General features: G+C 46.8%; 1 protein-coding gene across 1 annotated transcript in view; it reads right to left on the bottom strand.

Moving 5' to 3' along the window:
• Positions 1 to 12297: 12297 nt before the first annotated feature.
• The window catches only part of ETV7 (ETS variant transcription factor 7), a 35302-nt gene continuing 25634 nt past the window's right edge, over positions 12298 to 21965 (bottom strand). Inside the window, exon 9 of the transcript XR_006885201.1 lies at positions 12298 to 12309. The gene's annotated coding sequence lies outside the window, so the exon portion shown is untranslated. The remainder of the gene's footprint in view (positions 12310 to 21965) is intronic.

Below are 21965 nucleotides of genomic sequence, written 5' to 3'. Positions count from 1 at the left end.
AGCCTCCACAAGAGTGAGAAACAACATTCTGTTGTTTATAAGCCACCAGTCTGCGGGAGTGTGTTATAGCAGCCCAAACGAGCTGACACTGATGTGTCACAGAAATACACACATGTACACTATAAACCTATGTGGACCCAGAACGTCCTGTATTTTTCCCACCCCAAGGGTAAGGGAATAATTATTTATCTATTTACCGTCTGCCTTCCCAGTCTAATTCCAAGCTCCAAAGAGAGGACCCGAGCCTGCGTGGTCCCCTTCCATGTCCACACTGCCTGGGAGGCTTTTGGTGTTTGTGGAATGAATAAACAATACACAGATACGTGCAAACACAGCTAGCTCACCCATAAACTGCCACATGGCGGTCAGAATGCCCTTCCATCCACATTATCTCACTTCATCTCGGCCACACCCTGTGAGTCAGAGGGGCCGACAGTGGGGAATTGAGGCTCTGACGGTTAAGAGACTTGCCCACAGCCGAGAAGAGGAGAGAGTTGGGACTTGAATCCACTCCTCTGGATTCTGAATTATTTCTTCTCTCTCCTACACCAAGTGGCCTCCCGTAAATATAGACACACACATGCAAGGACTTCCAGGTGAGCGAATCTGCTATTTCACACTGAGAGAGATAACCACAGCCACACCCATACCCACCGTGACCTGTACACTCGGAGTCATGTGTTTACGTGTGCCCAGGTATAGACACCTGCACCTCAGAGGCAGATTGCAAACACGATGCGGGGCACATGGACCCCTTGGCTGGAAGCCAGTCGGGGGCTGGCGGGTCAAGTCTGCGCCCTGAACTCACGTTGCTTCTCCTCGGCACAGGTGGGCCCACAGGCACTCCGCACCCCCAGGGTGAGAGCTGAGCCTGTTGGAGCTCAAAGCCTTCCACTGGGGCTCCTGGGGTGATGCAGCTCACACTTCCCCATGTGCAGTGTAATGAGGGGGGGCCTGGGGGGACCCCAACCTCCACTGGCAGCACTCGAGTCAAGGACAAGGTGGTCCTCTCTCCTCCTCAACACTGGACCCGTCCTGCTCCCATGCCCACCTCCCAGGTGTTAGATGGTAACAATTCAAGTATTCCTTCTTCGTGGTGGGGTCCTAACAGGTTCCCAGAGCTGGAGGGATGCGAGAAAGATCTAGCCCCTCCTCCTGGAGGACAAGACTCCTTTATGCCCCACTACTGACAGGCAGACTTGCAATCCCTGTTGGAATACTTCCCACAATGGGAACTCACCACCCTTTGAGGGAGAACGTTCCTCTGCCGGCCAGCCCGGATTTTAAGGAAAGTCCCCTTCAGACTGAGCTGACTCTGCTGGCGGCAACCCGTCACACCCCTGAGGAGAGGTCCCAGTACCCCTGGAGTCCTCTGTCTCAGTCCATCACCCTAAAGACTCAAGTCTCTTGGTAGTTCCTCAGATCGCATTGCTTCTAGACCCGTCCCCTGCCAGGACACCGCCCCTGGGTATTCCCCAGCTGATCCTTGTTCACTTAAAGACACAAGGCCCAGGCCCAGACACTCCAGCCAGGGCCTGACCACAGCTGCACCCAGTGGCGTCTTTGCACAAAGCCTCAGCCCACAGCGGCATTTGAGCAGCCACATGGCACCATCGGAGGTGTCAGCTCTGCCTGGGCCGACCCACAGCTCCGTGTAACGGGCTGACTTTAACCATCTGCCTGTTCCTTACTGTCACCACACACACTTATCCCCTCGTGCCTATTTTCCAAAAGGTCAGGGATTTGCATGTTTTGAGGATCTTGCACAACCCAAAAGAATGAACTTCCTAATGGGGGACCTCAGGCCCTGTGACAGCAGTGGGGCAGACTTGGGGTGGGGCAGTGGGGACGTCATTTACAAGGCTGGAGAACTCCAACACGCCCACCACTCCCCTCCATCCAACACTAGAGTCTGTGCTCCGAGGGTGCCCCCACCGCACCCCACCCCATCCCCACCCCATCTGTCCTCCATCCAAGACCACAGGCAATGCAATGCTACAGTCCCCCTCAAATCCCGTCAGAGCAGCGAGCCACCAGAGCTCTTTTCATAAGATCTCCCTGTCCTCGGACTAGCTTCCAAGAACCCTAAAGCAATAGAACTTTACTCCAGCCAGACGTAAACATAAAACTTGTTCGTATGAAGCTTCCCTTTTCTACGTCCCTTCACATAAAGTCTATGACTTGCCCTCTACAGCATCTAATAGAAGAACGAGCAGAAGAGGTATGTAACGCTGCCCCCATTCTGCAGATGAGGAAACTGAGGCCCAAGGGAGTGCAGTTCCTTGCTCAGGGTTCTGGGCTAGTAAGCAGCAGGGCTGGGACCTGAGTTCAGAGCTTGTAAGTCCAAGTTACTTCAGAGCTGTTTGCGTGACACCCCATTGGGATCTGCTCTGTCTTTCTAGAGATGAAGAAACTGAGGCCCAGCGAGGGCCCAGGTAGAAGCAGAATTGGGGCTGGACCCAAGCGTCTGACTCCTAAGTCTACCCTCGTCTCAGGACCCGAAGATACCCCTACCCACTGCTCCAGCCCCCTAAGGAAAGAGTATCATTCAACCAACCTCGGACCACGAAAGTCACTCGAGTTCCAGGACGCTCTTGGGTGAACCTCCAGACCAGGGAGCTCTGCGTCAGGTACCCCCGCAGCGGCTGGGTACCACTCCCTGTCAGCTGGAAGTTGTGTCTGATGAGGAGCAGCAGGCCCAGCAATCCCAGAGAGAAGATGCTGCTGTTGCTGCTGCCAATGTCCAGAACGTCTCAGAAGATGCTTTGGTCATAGTATATATAATCATTATCTGCGAGGAGCTGAGCTCATGGGCAGCCAATCCAGGGCCCACCCTCTACAGCCCCGTCCCGTCCAATCCCCAGGCTGCTTCCCGCTCCTCCAGCAATAGGAGGCTCGCTCACCTCAGCTACCTGGGAAAAAAAGAGTTTCACTTGACAACTTCCTTATGACACCCAAACCCCAATGAGAAACCAATGCTCAGTAAACAACCTAAGGTCTAGCTGGAGATAGGCCAGTCCACGGAACGAAAAACAAGCCCTTATGGGAAACGCAGGTGAGGGAAATGGAGGGGACGGTTTTACCACCTCCACACCCTCCCTCACTTCTTTCTGAAGGACTCCGAAGAGGGAGGGATCTAGAAAGCGAGGTCATTGAACACGACCCATGTATTTCTTGATCTGGAGACAAAATTTGGAAAGAGCAGTTGGTAAGGAGCGTGTTTTCCAAATCCTGCTACCCCTGGATAGGGTCACCACGAATCTTGACAAAACATTGTAAAAAGTCTTAAAAACTCACATTTTCACTTTTTGTAGTGCCTGAATTTTTTTTCTTTTTTTTTTTTTAGAGAGAGTACATACATGGTTATAATCAGAAAAGAAAAACTAGTTTTATTTAGACAAAAGGGAAAAATGTCAGAAATCTTGTTTTGGTTAGTTGCCATGGGGAGGCATTACAAATTACAATTTCCAGAGTGTAAATATTTATTTATTTATAAGATATTTCAAAAGTAAATGTTGAAATCACTGAGTTTCAAAGTCACCCAGACTGGAACCATCTGCCAGCTGTGTGACCTCCAGCTGGGGCCATGTCTCTGAGCTTGTTTCTCACTCAAAAAACGAGTGGGGAAAAAAAAAAAAACGAGTGGACACCTCAGAGGGTTGATTGCAGGTCCAAATGTGATAATGCTTATAAAGAAGACAAGATCATTTGTGGAGTGCCAGGCACTTTTCTAAGTTCTTTCTGTGTATTAAGGGCGTCCAGTACCTGGCAAGTGCTCCATAAAGAGCCAATATTACACTGTTGGTAGCAGAGTTATTAACGCTTCATTCATTGTGTTGGCAAACAGGTTTTGGATCCAGCTGTGTGCCAGGCACTGTCTCGACACTGAATTTAGAGAACGGATTAGCCTGAGAGCCGACCCAGGCTTCAAACAAGGGTTAAATTATATCCCACCTTTTTCATCTGTTAACGAATCCATGTCTTCTTACCCACCTCCTCGGGCCCCGTGCACATCACTCGTGCTCCTTCTTGCTCAGAGGTGGATAAGCCTGGCCTGGCCCGGCCCTCGTGGAGGTCACAGTGTGGTTGGGGGAGAGATCCACGTACAGGAAGTCACAGAAGCCCGCGGAAGGGATTGGGGAGTTGCTGTTTCACGAGTGCAGAGTATCAGTTTGGGAAGATGAAAAAGTTCTAGAGATGAATGGTGGAGGCGGCTGCACAGCAATGTGAATGTCCTTAATGCCACTGGGCTGTAGACTTAAGAATGATTAAAATGGCACATTTTAGGTTATGTATATTTAACCACAATAAAAGAGATTAAACACAAAAACAGCTGGAAGAGGCAGCGAGCCGTGCGGGGCACGGTGCCGGAAGGTACTCTGTGACCCAGTAACTCCGGCTGCAGGTATACATGATCACCCGAGGGACAACCATCCTGGGGCCCTTGTGGGCATTTGGCACCTTCTCTAATCAGGCAGAAGGGCAACCCAGCCCTGTCCTCAGTGCCCGTCAAAGACCAAGCCTTGGTGGGGATCTGTGGACAGACACTGGCAGCTGCCTGTGGCCAGGGCCAGCTATGTAAAGAGTGAGGCCCAGAGCAGACTGAAAATGAAAGGCCCTTTGTTCAAAAAGTATTAAGAGTGTCAGGACAGAGACAGCAGAGCATGAAACCAATTTCAGGCTCTTCTGAGTGCGGGCCCTGTGCAACTGTACCGGTCACACGACCATGAAGAGGACTTTGATGGGGACAGTTCTCAACCAAGTGCTGTGAAGACAGATGACAGAGGAGGGAAAAGAAGATTGAGAGAGATTATTTTTTGAAATTTTTATTGAAGTATAACATACAGAAAAGTGCACAAATCTTAAGTATACAGCTTGATGAATTTTCACAAAGGAATACATCCACGTAACCAGCACCCAGGTTAAGAAACAGAGTGTTACCAGCGCCCCAGAAGCACCCCTTCATGCTTCTCACGGGAACCTCCATCCTGGCTTCCAACAGCTTCGGTTGTTTAGCCTGCTTGGGGGCTTCATAGGAATAGGAATCAGACTGCGTGTTTTCTCTTACGTCTGGCTTTTTTCACTCTATTTCATGTTTGTGAGGTTCAGCCGCACTGCTGTGTGTCACTGCAGTTGTAAATTCTCAGACTGACAATGCCACATGTCAGAGACGATGTGGGGCGACCAGAACTTTCATATGCCGCCGGTGGGAGTAAAAAGTGGTACGACTACTTCGGAAATTTGAGTGGCGATATCTGCTAGAGCTGAATAGTCGCCCCGGCTGTGACCCAGCAATTCCGCTCCTAGTACACACACAGTGGGAACGCATGGCCGTGCTCCCCACAGACAACACCTGGAAGAGTGCTCGTGTCAGCACTATTTGTCACAGCCAAAACCTCAAACGGTGGAACCTACTCAAATGCCCTAACAGTAAAATGAAGAAATAGTGGTATATTCACAAAACAGAGAGAGAATTTTTTTCCCCAAGAATCTGTATGTTTATTTGTTTAGAAAGACTGTTTACCCTCTTGTGTGGCCTAGGTCTGCAACACAGGGACACAGAAGATAACATTGGTCTTGAGAGAGAATGAAGGCATCAAATTAAGAGAGGAAGGTAGAAGAGAGCCCCCTGGTCTTGGGAGCCATGTCGGGGTAGGGGAGTGGGGAGCTCTGAGTGACACAGTAAAGGGAACAGTTTTCTCAAGGGACACTCAAACCTGCCTGAGTTTCGAACCCCGATTCCCAGAAATCTCATCCCATCCCAGCAAGAATATTTGCATGATGGAAATGAAGCCTGTGCTTTCGGTGATTCCCAGCAGCAAGGAGCCAGCGCGTGAACACACCCTCCCTCCCCGGGCCACGCTCTCTGCCTCCACTGCGCCCGTTCCAGGTCCAGCCCCCACCCTGGGTTTGGGCCTCCCACCCACCGAGCTTCCTGGAGCGATGTCTTCTCCCCTCTCCTCAGTGAGGGATACCTGAAAGGCTGTGACCTCACCTTTTCCCAAGCCAGGTCAGGACCCAGGACCGGAGTCCCTTGGCCAAAAGATAGTCTCAGAATATTCTTTTGGTTGCTGTGCAAAGTGACTGAATTTAGGTCTTGTGCCTAAATGGCTCAATGAATCTCAATTCCCATTCACGCTCCCCTGCCTCAGGGACTTTTCCTGTCCCCCCAGTGTCTCCCAAAAATCTCCCCTCTCTCAGTCATTCCTGCATCACCACTGCAAGTGGGCAACTCAGGTGACCATCAGGATGGCATGGCTTTGAATTGGACAGAGATGCTCTGCCACCCCAGCTCCTCATCCCCATGGGCTTATTAGTAACAGTAATAACAGCAGCCGTTCAGGAAATGTTTACTTAACTTCAGACCCTGTACTAAGAGTTTTTACATACATTATTTATTTTTACCCCCATAATAATGTTTACAAAGTAGGTATTGCTATTTTACAGATCTGGAAAGTGAGGCTCAAAAAGGTAAAATAAAATGCTTAAGAGACACTGCTAGTAAACGGCAGGTTAAAACGTGTCGGTCAGTCTGCAAAGCACGTCATTAGCCACACAGTCCGCTGTTCTTCTGATCCCCACTTTTCACAGATGTGGGATGGGAATGACACCGACCCTGCAGGATTGCTGGGAAACTTCAAGGAGGTGATTCCCATGAGCCCAGCCACTGGGACAGTGGCAGAGTTGGGTCTGGAGGAGCCCACAAGGAGGTCTCACCCGAGGGACGGCGGCCCACAGTGCCCTCACAGAACTGGCTCCAGGACTAACAGTGTGGCGTGAGTGAAGCCAGCTGGAATAATTCCCTGCACTCCCTTTCCGGTGCCCTAAGGTGGACATTGGTCTGCCCACCTGCCTGTGTCTCTGGCCGGGCTCTCACCCTCTCAGTATCAGTAAAGGAAACACTTGGTCAACAATGGCTTAAGCTGAGGTTACTCACCTTGGCTATATTGACATTTGGACCAGGTAATTATTTGTTGTGTGAGCTGTCCTGTGTATTGTAGGATGTTTAGCAGCATCTCTGGCCTCTACCCAATAGGTGCCAGTAGTACCCCCCTTTCAGTAGTAAAAACCAAAAATGTCTCCACACAGTCCAAATGTCCCCTCAAGGCCAAAAGCCCCCCAGCTGAGAAGCACTGGCTAACGCAGTGGTGACGTGTAACGATCTCCTCCAACTAGGAGTCCCCGCAGGTAGGCAGTTCCAGGTTTGGTGCAGCAGCTCGATGATGCCAACAAGGACCAGCTTTGTCCTGAGACTCACCACCTCATGATCACAAGATGGCTGCCACAGATCCATTGTGCCACCATCACAATCCTATTCAAAGGCAGGCAAGAGGGGCAAAGGGATGGTGCCATTTGTGGCTTCATCTTTAATCTGATGAGTTTTCCCAGACACTTCTCAGCAGGTCTCTCCTATGTCTTATTGGCCAAAACAGGTTGTATGTCCACCCCCACTGCAAGGGAGGCTGGGAAAATGACTAGGTGGCCAGAGAGAAGGGGTTTGGAAATGACATGACCTCTGAATAACATGTCTCTCTGACATGGCAGTGCGGGCACTCCTCACAGCTGTGGAAATTATTTTTCTATCTCCTTTCCTCACTAGACCTTTAGGTTAGGACAGAAACCTTGTCCTGTTTTCCTCTGTACCCTCAGGACTCAGCCCGGTGCTCAGCACTAGGAAGATGCTCAATCAATGCTTGCTGAATGAATGAATGAATGAACGAATGGATGGGTGAGTGAATCAATCAGTCAATGACTTGACCTTTCCTTTTCCTTGCTTATATCACCAAGCTCCTTGTATAGGCAATTATTTATTCATATGCAAACTAAACTTGGCTTAACGAGAAATAGCCTATAATGCAAATGATAATGCAAACATCTCCCAGTTCCTTCAACAAGCCATGATCCCTCAGCCATTGGACATGCTGTTCTCTTTACCCAGAACGTTCTTCCTGCCACCTCCAACCTCCCCTCACCTCTCTTCACGTGGCCACCTCCCTCTCACTTTCTAGGTCTCTGTTTAGCTGTTACTGCCTCAGAGAAGCTTAGCCTGACCTCCTCAGTGTGGCTCAGAGGCCTCTGCTAGACCCCCCCTGAGCCCCTCATGCAGCCCCATCCTAGCACTTGTCATCCTGGGTTGTGACTGTCTCCCTAGCAGGATAGGAAACCCACAGGGAGCAGAATAGCACGGCCTTCACTGGCAGGTTCTCTTTAAACTTTTGTCGATGGAATCATTGATACCAGAGCTTGCAAAGCTATCTTGTAAAGGGACAGATGGTAAATATTTTCAGCTTTGTGGGACATGTGACCTCTGTTGCAGCTATTCAGCTCTGCCTTCAGAGAGAGAAAGCAGCCATGAGTAATTCGTAAACAAATGAGCGTGGCCGTGTTCTGATAAAACTTTATTTGTGGGCACTGGAATTTGAATTTCATATAATTTTCACATGTCATGAAATACTATTCTTCAAAAAAATTTTTTCAACCGTCAAAAAATGTAAAAACCATTCTCAAAGGTTCTCAGGCCGTAGAAAAATGGGTGACAAGCCGTTGACCGCTGGCCTTGATTAACACTGAGAGTCACACGCTTTGGGTTTTCCAGATTGCTCTTGGGGTGCTCTTGGGGACACAGCGGGATCGCTTACAGCAGTAATACAACAGCATTTCTTAATATCAAGCAGTAAATTAAACTTGGAAGTACCCTAAACAACTTAGCCATCAATCACATCCAAAATAGACTGCATTTTAGGAAACCAACGATGATTTAAGATTGTGAGTAGATTTAAACAAAACTGTCTGATGATTTCTAGATGCAATCCTGATGGAAAGTTTTTTAACTAGGCATAGGCAAATATTTCTTTTTCATGATAAAAATTATTTATCTTAAATAATATACAAAATATTATTTAGATTAATGAAAGCAACCACTAGAAGCAGCCCAAGTGCCCTCCATGGATAAATGGATAAAGAAGATGTGGTATATACATACAATGGAATGCTACTCAGCCATAAAAAAAGACAAAATTATCCCACTTGCGATAATATGGATGGTCCTTGAGGGTATGATGTTAAGCAAAGGAAGCCAGACAGAGAAAGACAAATACTGCATGATTTCACTCATATGTGGAAGATAACAAATACATGGATAAAGAGAACAGAGTAGTGGTTACCAGAAGGGAAAGGGGCTGGGGGATGGGCAAAAGGGGTAAAGGGGCACATATGTACGGTGACAGACAAAAATTAGACTACTGGCGGTGAGCACGATGAGGTCTATTCAGAAATTGATAAATAATAATGTACATCCAAAATTACACAATGTTATAAACCATTATGATCTCAGCAAAGTTATAGAAAAAAAATTTCAGTTCTCTGCAGGTGAATTCACAGTTCGCCACACTTTGAATTAAAATTCTAAAGAATGTTTGACAGAATTAGAGTTTAGAAACTGACAAAATTTCCCCGGCTATATTTCACCTGGAAAATTAACGGGTAAGATTACTGTAAAATTTTGGGGAAAGATAAATAATTGGCATGAGGAAAGGACATTTTCTCTGCCAGGTATTAAACGTATTATAAAGCTAAAAAAGTAAAACAACAATAGTTAGTGGGCAAATTAATGGGGAAAAAATAGATAGCTCTGAAACCATTCCAAGTAAAATAGGAATTTCATGGACAAGAAATTCACCAACCAACAAGAAGAGGTGGATGATGCAACAAACGAGGTTTGAGAAATTGACAGGAAGGTCAAAAAGGATCCATTTAGATCTGCACTTTACACTTTACCCAAAAATTCTTTCCAGATGGATTAAAAGCATTACATGTAAAAATAATGCCATCTTAAAAAACTGAAAAAATAGAGAACTAAATTTGGGTGAAGGACTTTGTACAAACAACAATAATGAGAATAGTCACATAAGAAAAGAATGATCGACTGGACTAAGCCAAAATGATACACTTCTGCGTATCAAAAACATCCTAAAGGATTAAAAGGCGAACAATCAAACTAAGAAAAATCATTTGCAACAAATAACATAGTCAAAGGATTACTCTTTTTATTTTATAAAGGATACAAAATAAATAAAAGCAAAAGTAAGTACAATTTTTTTTTTTTAAAGATTTTATTTTTTCCTTTTTCTCCCCAAAGCCCCCCAGTACATAGTTGTATATTCTTCGTTGTGGGTCCTTCTGGTTGTGGCGTGTGGGACGCTGCCTCAGCGTGGTCTGATGAGCAATGCCATGTCCGCACCCAGGATTCAAACCAACGAAACACTAGGCCGCCTGCAGCGGAGCGCGCGAACTTAACCACTCGGCCACGGGGCCAGCCCCATAAGTACAAATTTTAAAGTAACCCATAAACACAAGAAATGTTTAACTTCATTGTTAATGGACAACCACATCTCATGTACATCTCATGTAATGTAATCTGGCATATACGTTACGACATAACATTAAGTAGAAAAGTCAGGACATAAAATTACATATGCAGAATAATCCAAATGACATTAAAACATACACATTTTTAAAAGTGGAAATATAATCACCTAAATATTTTAAATGAATTTCATTTGGAGTGGCATCATAGGTGATTTTTATTTATTTTGCTTTTTTATTCTTTGCCAAATGTTCCAACTTTTCTATAGTAAATATGTATTGTTTAGAGCCAGCCCTGGTAGCCCTGTGGTTAAAGTTTGGCACTCTCACCGCTTTGGTGGCCAGGGTTAGCTTCCTGGTCACAGAACCACACCACCCGTCTGTCAGCTGCCATGCTGTGTTGGCGGCCCACATAGAAGAACTAGAACCACTTAGAACTGGGATAGACAACCATGCACTGGGGCTTTGCGGAGGGGAACAAAAAAAAAAGGAAGATTGGCAACAGATGTTAGCTCAGGGTGAATCTTTCCCTACCAAAAGAAAAAAAAATACATATATATATATATATATATATATATGTATGTATTGTTTAGATACTCCATTTTTGAAAATTGGTTGAGTATTTCCCTTATTCACCAGGTGAATTATAGAAATGGCTAGCCCCTTTTTTGGCAAAGGGCGCTTGAGGGGAGGATTCCTGGAGTATCTCCCCCAGCGACAGCTCCCAGTTCGCTGTGCCCCGTGGAAAGCTTCCTTCCTGTTCACTCGAACACGCCCTGGGTCTCAGTTTCACAGAGAAACTCAAGCTGCCAGGCCTGCTCCATCATGACCTCTCTCCCAAAGAGAATGCCCAGCAGTGGCTCCAGCTCTCCAGACACAGAACAAACCGAAATCAAGCCATCTTACCTGGAGGGTTGGGGGAGGTCCCCACCAGCACAAGGCCTGGGAGTGACCACAAGCAGAGGGGAGGAGGTAGGCATCTAGAAGGCCCTTCCTCCTCAGGACCTGAGCACCTGCCCCAAAGTCCCCGTCTATTTCTCCCTCCATTGAATGGGCCCCATTATGCCCCCTTTCCAGCCAGGTCTGAGCCAGAAGGATGCAATTTAGGCTCCGGGAGCTGGGACCTCTATTACAGATATGAGGTTACTCAAATTATTAGGCAAAGAAAGATTTGCAACATGCCATGACAAATTGCAGCAGCCTCAAGGGCAAAGAGAGCAGCGACTGTCCCTCTGGATCCCTAACTATAGAGGATTGAATAATGACCCCCCGAAGGATGTGTCTGAGTCCAACCCCCAGAACCTGTCAATGTGACCTTCTTCGGAAAAAGTCTTTGCAGCTGTAACTGAGTTAAGGACCTCAAGATGAGATCATCCTGGATTTAGAGTGGGCCCTAAATCCAACGACAGAAATCCTTAAAAGAGAAAGGCAGAGGGAGACTTGAGACTCACAGAGGCACACGGAGGGAAGACGGCCATGTAAAGATGGAGGCAGAGACTGGAGCGATGCATCTGCAGACCAAGGAATGCAGAGGATCTGGGAGATGGGCACGGAGTGGACTCTCCCTCAGGCTTCCAGAGAGAATCAACCCTGCTGAAACCTTGATTTTGGACCTCTGGTCTCCTGGGAAAGAATAAATTTCTGTTGTTTCCACCCCTCAGGTTTGCGGTAATTTGTTACGGTAGCTACGGGAAACTCACACGCTGTCTTTCACACTTGGTCACTCTCCAGGTCCTGGTGCCCCGACCCAGCTGACCCTAATCCAGGCTCATGGCTCGGCTGCCCATTTCCTCTGAGTCAGGAACCCCCTGGAATAGTCCCCTTCCTGTGGAGGGAGCACTCAGGAGCACTCTTCTTTGATCCATCGGATTGTCCAGCAAAAGGGTGCAAGCCACGCAGATGACAGGGCTGTCCTGTCACTTCCAAAGTGTTCCCTGCATGGCCCTAAAAAATAAGCAAATAAAATGAATAAAAGAGAACATAATTAATCTTGAAATAAAAAACTGAAAACCAGTATCGAGGAAACTGAAGTCAGGCTGGGGTTGATCCCCACAGCCTGACTCAGCTTTTTCTGCCCTTAGTCCCTTTCATGCTTCGTCAGCCTCAAGCTTCCCTGTAAGTCCAGGGGAAGACCGGGTTTCCGCCTGCAGACACTGCCCACAAGGTGACATTGGAGGGCCAGGCTCTTCGGACCGTTCAGAAATTCCCCGGGGAATGTGATCAGCTGGCACAAGGCCCGAGCTGGAAGGAGCCGTGTTTCAGGGAAAAGGCAGGCCTTCGCAGGAGTGAGTGACTGTCCTCTGAGAAGATAAGTAAGATCACTCCACAGGCGCTGTCCAGGCGGACTCTGAAGGGCTTATCTTATCCAAACAAGAGCCTATTGACGGGCAGGCAAGCCTGCTGGCCAACTTTGCTGGCAGCAGAGCTGGTACCCTGCAACAATGATGTCTGTGTGTAACTTAAGACACCAGAGACTTCACAACACCCCACACCGTGGAGATAGCCACTGTTTTGAATAAGCTCTTCTGGGATCCTTTTTATAGAAAATAACATTGCATCATTTTTTTTCTTTTCCACGGATGGGCGCATTCAATACACACTGTTCCACAGCTCGCTCTTTTTCCTTCTTTTTGGTTTACGTTCCTGTCGTGGTGGTTCCACTATAAACACGGTCTTCAGGGAGTTTTTGGCCAAAGAGTAAGCAAGACTCCCTTCTCCCTTGCAAGCCTCAAAAAGTTTCTTTTCTTTTCTTTTTTTTCGGGGGGAGGGGGGGGAACGATTAGCCCTGAGCTAACATCTGCCGCCAATCCTCCTCTTTTTGCTGAGGAAGACTGGCCCTGATCTACCTTCCGTGCCCATCTTCCTCTACTTTATATGTGAGACGCCTGCCACAGCATGGCTTGCCAAGTGGTGCGTAGGTCTGCACCAGGGATCCAAACCGGTGAACCCCAGGCTGCCGAAGCAGAGTGTGTGAACTTAACTACTGCACCACAGGGCCGGCCCCTACTAGTTTCTTTTTTTGACTTAGTGAGTGAGAGGGTTTAGAACTCCAAGAGACAGTCAATAAGCAAGAGAGGTGCTCAGTAATGTCCCTGTATTTCCCCCCAAAGTGACATTAAGAAAGTTGCATTTTACTGGCTTTGCAGCCTCCTGCTGATGACCTTTCTCCTTGGGAGCTTCCAAAGTTGGAGTAGAACTGGCAGCCCCCGCTCCCACCTCAACTTAGGCAGGAGTGGGGGTGGGGGGGGCAAGGAGATAGACCCAAATCAGCTTGTCCACGGCTAGGTCACTGCCTTCCTCCCCGAGGTAACCCTCTCAAACCCAATATGGTTGACAATTAGGACATCCAAGTTCAACTTTTCCTTTCTCACTCGGGGCACTGAGAGGCAAGTAAAATTCTCATGATTTAATGGAAGACACGAAGATGAGAGAATATTCCATGCTTTCAGTCTAATTCCATGATATAATTTTATAAACTACCTTATAGAACAAAGCAGACCTTGCCGTGCCATGCTCTCTGAGTCACGGTTTACCAGTTCCAAGTGTGCACAGACAAGGGTAGCATCACCATCCGGCAAATGGCCAAGAGCCCCCAGCCCTTTACCCGCAGGAGTGCCCACGTGTCTGCTCCACGTCAGTACCTTCAGAACTACTTTTCAGTACTGATGTTAGCTGCACAGTATTCCCTTGGATTTCTTTATCCAAACCCCATTGCTGGTCATTTGGAATTTTCCCAAGTTTTTATTTTGATAACCCAGTGCTTCAGAGAATACCTCTATAAATATATTTTTGTGTGTCCGTGAGAACATTCCTGAAAGGTGCGTTCTCAGCAGTAGAATGGCTGGGTCACAAGGGAGACACATTTACATTTTTTGGTAGGCCCTGACAAATCCCCTTCAAAACTTTACACCTCCTTCCACCTCCAGTGGTGGTCTCTGAGTGTGGCAGCTTCTTCCAGCTCACACCACCGTGGACACTACTGAGCCTGTGCGTTGCTGGATCAGATGAGCCACTCTCGTTTTAATTTGCCTTCATTTAATAGTGAAGTGATGCATCTTCTCGAACGCTTCTTGGCCTCCGAGTTTCTTCATGAGCAGCTGGTTGTTTGTTGAAAAAACACTCAACTTATCAAGTTATATTGTTTCCTCCAGGAAGTGCTCATTACGCTCAAGAGAATACTTGGGAGCTCCAGTTTCCTATAACGCAGAGGAGTTTCTCACATCCTGCAGAGAAAGCGATTATTCATTTTAGCATCACCCGGATGCAAAGCGCTTGGAGTCAGATTTGAGGGCTCCTCCAAGAAAACCACTGCACCAGGTTTCCAGGGCTTGTGTTCACAGACGGGGCTCGGAGGAAATTTATAGACTCCATAGATGGGAAAAAAGTTATATCACTCTGCAAATATAAATTTTATACAGACACACACAAAAAGGATCATCCATTGTTTACCTCGAGTAAGTACTGAGCCAAATCAAATGTTAAAATCTTGATAGAAGCAGGCTGGTCCTGAGGGATTGACCCCATTCACGTCCATCCCAACCAGAGGATTCCTTCTTACACCTCACAGGCTGAAAAACTGAGAAGCACACTTCCCAGGCTCCTTTGCGACTAGAGCCTCAGATTTGAATTTGGATCTGACACTTAGATGCCCTGGCCCAAGATTTGGGAAGAGTACGTGAGATGGGGGCATCTGGTTCTGTGGATCCAGTTTCCACTGGGACAAGCAAGGTCAAGAGAGGCTATGTATGTTTCAGCAGTGTTTAAGCATGCGGGCACCCCTTTAGGGGCCAAGGGTGGCCCCCTGCTGTCAGGATCACAGTGGTGCTGGTGTTCCCAAACATTTCTGGAGGTCCCACCTGAGACCCACTCCTCCAATCCTTCCAACAACTTTGTCAGCCCTGATTCTTTTCCTGTTAAAATTAGCTGGCTAAGTTTCTGTTTATTCCAACCGGACCCTGCCTGGTACAGCTCACAAACACTTATCTTGGCTGAGCCATTCGAGACACGAGGAAGAGAAGCCCAGACAAAGGGCAACGCAGTCGTGAATCACACTCATTACGATTTTCCTAATAGCACATTAGTCAGATACCTCGTCCCTGTAGAAAATTTGAAAAGTACAAAAATGGCACAAAGAATGGAATAAAGATCCTCTGTTACTCCACAAGAATCAAATGTTGACGAGAAGAAAATATTCAGCCCCACTGAGATGTTGGTCCTACTCGGCCAGCGGCTGCCGGTCATTTGAATGCAGAATTCCCGGCTCTGCCGAGGGAGCCTGGGCTGATCTTGTGCTCACACTGAATTTCTGACGTGAGACTGCACAGCATCCCCAGCCCCTTCCCAAGAGGCAGGGAGGAGAGTCGTGGGACAGAATGTGATAATAATAACTTTCCTGTTTTGTCTCCTAGTTCTAACCCACAGACCTGGCGACACCGGTGGGAGGCTGAGTAACTGTATTCTTTCTCCAGTCACCCTCCCAGGACCCACACTAACCATCTCCCCCATGCCTAGAGAGGGTCCTCCATGTCCCTCTGACCCAAACTAGAACCTAGAACCTATTTGTCTACTTCTTAAGCTGGGCGTCCTCTTCCCACCTTTCACCCAAGGCTAGGGTTTCCTCCCAGAGACCTCTTTCCTCTGTGTCCAAGAGAAAACAATAATAAAAATAGGTATCATTTATTGAATACGCTGGGCTACCAAGCAGTTAGTTCTCATAAGAACACTAAAAGTAGGGATTATTTTCGTTTTCTAGATGAGAGGCTCAGAGTCAATTTCCCAACATTCCACAGCTCAGAAGAGGTGGAAGCGGGATTCAAACCCACAACCGTCAGGATCAAAGGCTGGATTTTACCCCTTACGCTGCGTCCCAGTCTTCCCAGCCTAGCAAAGAACCCCCGACCTGCTGCCTTCTTTGGGGAAGCTGCCACTCCACTCAGAGGCTCTGTTGGCTCATAAACTGCTTTTATCTTTATTTACACCTTTACTGAGATCTAATTCACATGCCATAAAGTTCACTCTTTTAAAGTGTACAATTCAATGGGTTTTAGTATATTCACAGAGTTGTGCATCACCACTACCTAATTCCAGAACATTTTCGTCACTCTGAAAAGAAATCCCATACCCATGAGTGGTCACTCCCCATTCTCTTCTCCCTCCAGCCCCTGGCGACCACTAACCTACTATCTGTTTCTAAGAATTTTCCTATTCTGGGAATTTCATATAAACGGAATCATAAATATGTGGGCTTTGTGTTTGGCTTCTTTCACTTAGCATAATGTTTTCAAGGTTCAATCCATGTTATAGCATGTATCAAAACTTTATTCCTTCTTATGGCCATATAATATTCCATTGTATGGATATATCACATTTTGTTTATCCATTCATCAGTTGATGGACAATTGGGTTGTTTTACCTTTGGCTATTATGAATAACGCTGCTATGAATATTTGTGTACAAATTTTTGTGTGGACATACATTTTCAACTTTCTTGGGTATATACTTAGGGACGGGATTGCTGGGTTATATGGTAAATCTATTTTAGCTTTTTGAGAAATTGCTCAACTGTTTTCCACAGCAGCTGCACCATTTTACATTCATGCCAGCAACATATGAGGGTTCCAACTTCTCCACAGCCTCTTCAGCACTTGCTATTGTCTATCTTTTTTATTAAAGCCATCCTAGTAGGTGTGAAGTAGTACCTCATTGTGGTTTGATCTGCATTCCTGGGGCTGGCCCGGGTGGCACAGCAGTTAAGTTCGTGCATTCCGATTCAGCAGCCCAGGGTTCGCCCGTTCGGATCTCAGGTGTGGACATGGCACTGCTCGGCAAACCATGCTGTGGTAGGCATCTCACACATAAAGCAGAGAAAGATGGAAACAGCTGTTAGCTCAGGGCCAGTCTTCCTCAGCAAAAAGAGGAGGATTGGCAGCAGATGTTAGCTCAGGGCTAAACTTCCTCAAACAAACAAACAAAAAAAGAGTGTGCTCCGCATTCCCCTAATGACTAATGATGTTGAACATCTTTTTACGTGCTTATTGGCCATTTGTATATCTTTTTTGGAGAAATGTCTATTCAAGTCCTTTGCCCATTTTTTAATTGGATTATTCATCTTTTATTGTTGGATTGTAAGAGTTCTTTATATAAGCTGGATACAAATCCCTTGTCAGATACATGGTTTGGAGACATTTTCTCCAATTCTATAGGTTGTGTTTTCAGTTTCCTGATGGTGTCCTTTGAAGCATTTTAATTTTGGTGAAGTCCGGTTTCTCTATTTTTGCTTTTATTGCTTATGCTTTGACTGTTCATGTTTAAGAAACTATTGCCTAACCCAAGGTCATGAAGATTTATTCTTGTGTTTTCTTCTAAGAGTTTTATAGTTTAGTCCCTGCATTTATATCTTTGATACATTTTGAGTTAATTTTGTATACAGTGTGAGGTAAGGATATAATTTCATTCTTTTGCATGCGGATACCCAGTTGCCAACACCGTTTGTTGAAGAAACTATCCTTTTCCCATTGAACAGTCTTGGCACCCTTGTTGAAAATCAAATGCCATAAGTATATGGGTTTATATCAAGACTCTAAACTCTCTTTCATTGATCTATACATCTATCCTTATGCCAGTAACGCACTGTTTTGATTACTGTACCTTTGTAGTAAGTTTTGAAAGTGGGAATTGTGGGTTTTCCAACTTTACTTTTTTTTCGGTATTGTTTTGGGTATTCAAGGGTGCTTGCAATTCCATATGAGTTTTAGGATCTCTTTGTCCATTTCTGCAAAAAAAAAAAAAAGTGGTTGGAATTTTTATAGGGATTGCACTGGTTCTGAGATCGGTTTGGATGGGTAAGTCTTCTAGCACACTAACAGGGGCGTCTGCCCATTTATTTAGGTCTTTCATTCTCTCATCAATGCTTTGTAGTTTTCAGAGTATATGTCTTGCACTTTAAGTTTATTTCTAAGTATTTTATTCTTTTTGATGTTATTGTAAATAGAATTGTTTTTAAATTTCATTTTCAAATTGTTCCTTTTCAGTGTATAGAAATACAATTGACTTTTGTAGATTGATCTTATATCCTGCAACCTTGCTGGACTCATTTATTAGTTCTAATAGATTTTTGTTGATTCCCAAGGATTTATTTATATATATATATTATCATATCATCTGTGAACAAAGATAGTTTTACTTCTTCTTTTCCAATATGGATGCCTTTTATTTTTTTTCTCGCCCAGTTGCCCTGGGTAGAACCTCCTGATATCAGGGGAAGGCAGCTAGTCTTTCACTATGAAGTATGATGGTAGCAGTGGAGTTTTCATAGACGGCCTTTGTCAGGTTGAGGAAATTCTCTTCCAGTCTTAGTTTGTTGAGTATTTTTATCATGAAAGCATTTGGATTTTGCCAAATACTTTTTCTGTGTCTATTGAGATGACCATGTGGGTCTTGTCTTTCATTAAATTCGTAGAGTATATTACATTGAGGCTCACAAACTCTTGATCTATGGGTTTGAGAGAAAACTAGAACCATATTCAAGCACTAGGCCTCTAATCCTTAGCGGGAGGAGATTGTACACAAAAGGACTATGATTATTACTGAGAATATTTAATCCACCCCACTAAACCTCCTGAGCCCCACTGAGGGATTCCCTCTGAATCACCCCAGACAAAAGACATCCCTCTCTGCTTGAAAACCACAAGTGAGAGGGAACTCACCTCCTGGGATAGAGAGAAATGGCAGGCTTGGGGGCTAACTTGAAGAGTGCCAAACAATCTTTTGACTAAAAATTGTACTTTCTCCTCAAAATACAGTCAGAGCTTTGTTAATTGCTTAAGACAGAAACCCCAATTCGTACCAACTTAAGTAAATTTGTTAGAAAGTTATTGGGGTTATCAAAGAATTGAAGGAAGATCCACAGGGATGGGGACAGCTCAGGGATCCTGAGGATTGGAAGCGGAGACCAGACCCTGCGGGACCTCACCTCACCTTTCTCCTTCTCTAGTGTTCCCTTGAAGCAGAGGACACGGCACTACCAGCCTGGGGATAACTTCCCTGCCAGCTCAAGTTAGAGAAATCCCAGGGAAAGACTCTGATTGGCCTGTCCCGTGTCACGTGCCATCTCTGGACCAGTCTCTGGAATCAGGGGAATGAGCTTCTCTCAATGGCCCAGCCTGGGTTACAGGGCCCTCCCCACTGCCAGGAGCAGGAGACTGCGATGGAGTAAGAGGGGAGCCACTCCCGGAGGCAAAACCAATTATTACCAGGAGGATGGCAAGAGGTGCTGCGCTGGTGTCTGCATTCCCCCACTGCCAGCCTCTCCGGGGGTTAGGCCGGGTCCTGTGAAGGTTCATGTTTCACGCATAGAGGTGTTACTGCAGGAAATTCAAGGGACTCCTTCACCTCCATTAAACATCCTCAGAGGTTAACTTATCAAAGTACTGAGCCGTAACCCAGAGGAGCCTTCAAGGGCTGGAGCCCAGGACGGGACATGCATTCGTTTTCTAGGGTTGCCGTAACAAAGGACCACACACTGAGGGGCTTAAACAGCAGAAATTTACTTTCGCGCAGTTCTGGAGGCTGGAAGTCCCAGACGCCAGCAGGGGCGAGCTTCTCCCGGGGCCTCTCGCCTTGGCTGGCAGGCAACTGCTTCTCGCTGTGTCCTTACCAGGGTCTTTCCTCTGTGTGTGTACGCATCCCTGGGGTCTCTCTGTGTCCTGATCTCCTCTTTTTATAAAACACCGGTCAGATTGGCCCACTCTGATGGCCTTGTTTTAACTTATTTACCTCTTTAAGGCCCTGTGTCCAAATACAGTCACATTCTGAGGTACTGGGGGTTAGGGTTTCAACACAGGAATCTGGGGGGACACAGTTCAGCCCATAAGGGGAAATTAGGAGAAGATAGATGGCAGGTGATGGATTATAGGCTTACCTCCTTTTTGGAGGCAGAAAGAGAAACATGCATTTGAGTTCACAGGTAAAGAGCCCAATATGTCAGGGCGACCAAGACACTATTTGCAGCTGGAGGGGGTGCTGAACATGTGTTGAATAGATTTCCTTGCCCAGCCACTTATTTTACAGAAGAGGAAACTGGAGTCCAGAGATGTTGCGCAAGGTCACAGGCTGACAGGCCAAACAGCACGTACGTCAGAGTGGATGGGGCAGAGGGCTAGCCGTCCGCCAGAGTCCCTTCCATTCTGTGGGGACAGGCTGCCCAGGCTGCGACTCCACTCCTCAGCCCCCTGCATCTATGTGCGCCCGTGCATAGCACTCAGGGTCACGACAGGTGACAGGGGGTACACTCATGCCGGACGATTGTGGAGAGTTTAATAACGAGACCATTTACAAGGGTAGGTGTTGGATGTAAGGAATGCACCCATGGCGATGCCGTTTCCTGGGGTCAGCAACACGAGGCGTTATCACCACCTCAAGCCTAAAAGGGCGAGTGGGGGGAGCGGTGACACAACTTGGAGGGAGTGACTGTGTGGAGGGGGCAGTGACAGAAACTGTGGCCCTTAGTAGAGGAACATAGCCAACCTCTGGGACCTGGAAAGGAGGGACTGGGGGAATACATACCTTAGCCACACTCTCCTCCAATCTCTTGCCAGTGGCTTCCCTGACAAACCCAACTAGAAGAAGAGGACAAGGAAGCCTGTTGGTGCAATCCATCCGGGTCAGCCTCATGGCCACAGAGCAGGATGAAGAAGCGTGGAGAGTGGTGTGAACGAGGGTGGAAAGTCATTCAGAAGGAACAAGGGGCATATATGGGATGCCTCATACCTGAGTCTGGCAATGGATTCTGGGCAGAAATCATGGATGCCTTCCCGCTTGGTGTGGCTCGTAAACACCCTCCGCATCCTCTATGCCCTCTCTTTCCCACCTGCGGGCTAGAAGTCCACTCCCTCCAGGAAACTCCATGAAGAGACAGCAGCTCCTGCATCAGCCTGGGTCCCCAAACGTCTTCCTGGAGAGGATCCCCTCCCCGTGCCACCAACCAAACTTTGCGCGACGGAGAAACAAAGGTCTGCCATGCGAAGCCACTGAGAGCTCAGTGTATACGCTACAGCTGTGACTAATGCCGTAGTTTCCTTAACTAATACAGTGGAAGCAGAATCATCGGGACTGGCTTCCTTAGAAGAGGAGCTGGATTTTGATCTGGGCATGTCTACCTCACTGTAAACTCGGATGAATGAAGTGGTATTATCAGAAAGGCACTTCATCTTGCTCAAAATAAAGATGTGGTTGAGCCAAGTTTTCGTTTCTGTCATTTCTTTGAGGACCTTCTGCGGTTAGCTCTAGTGCAGACCTCCTGCGCTGTCAAAGGCCCTTTTCTCCTTTTGTGGCCCATCAAGACCCAAGTTGGTGAATTATCCACTATTCAGCCAGGAGAACATAACATTCTTTATTGCAAATCCCTTTAGAGTTGGCGGAGGGCTAGAGTTGGCATGGTCTGATCCACAGCTTGGAAGGAGCTCTAGATGAAAGCCAGGACCCCAGACCCTTGGGGTCCCCTTGACATCTCAGATCTTCAGTTCTCCCATCCCTAAAACTGGCTCAGATCATGATGCTTGTGAGGGCTGGTAGGGAGAAAAGTGCCTTTGTCTGGCGCTTCA

The sequence above is a fragment of the Equus quagga genome, chromosome 15, assembly GCF_021613505.1.
Source record: "Equus quagga isolate Etosha38 chromosome 15, UCLA_HA_Equagga_1.0, whole genome shotgun sequence".
NCBI lineage: Eukaryota > Metazoa > Chordata > Mammalia > Perissodactyla > Equidae > Equus > Equus quagga.
This window is presented reverse-complemented; position numbering and strand designations above follow the sequence as displayed.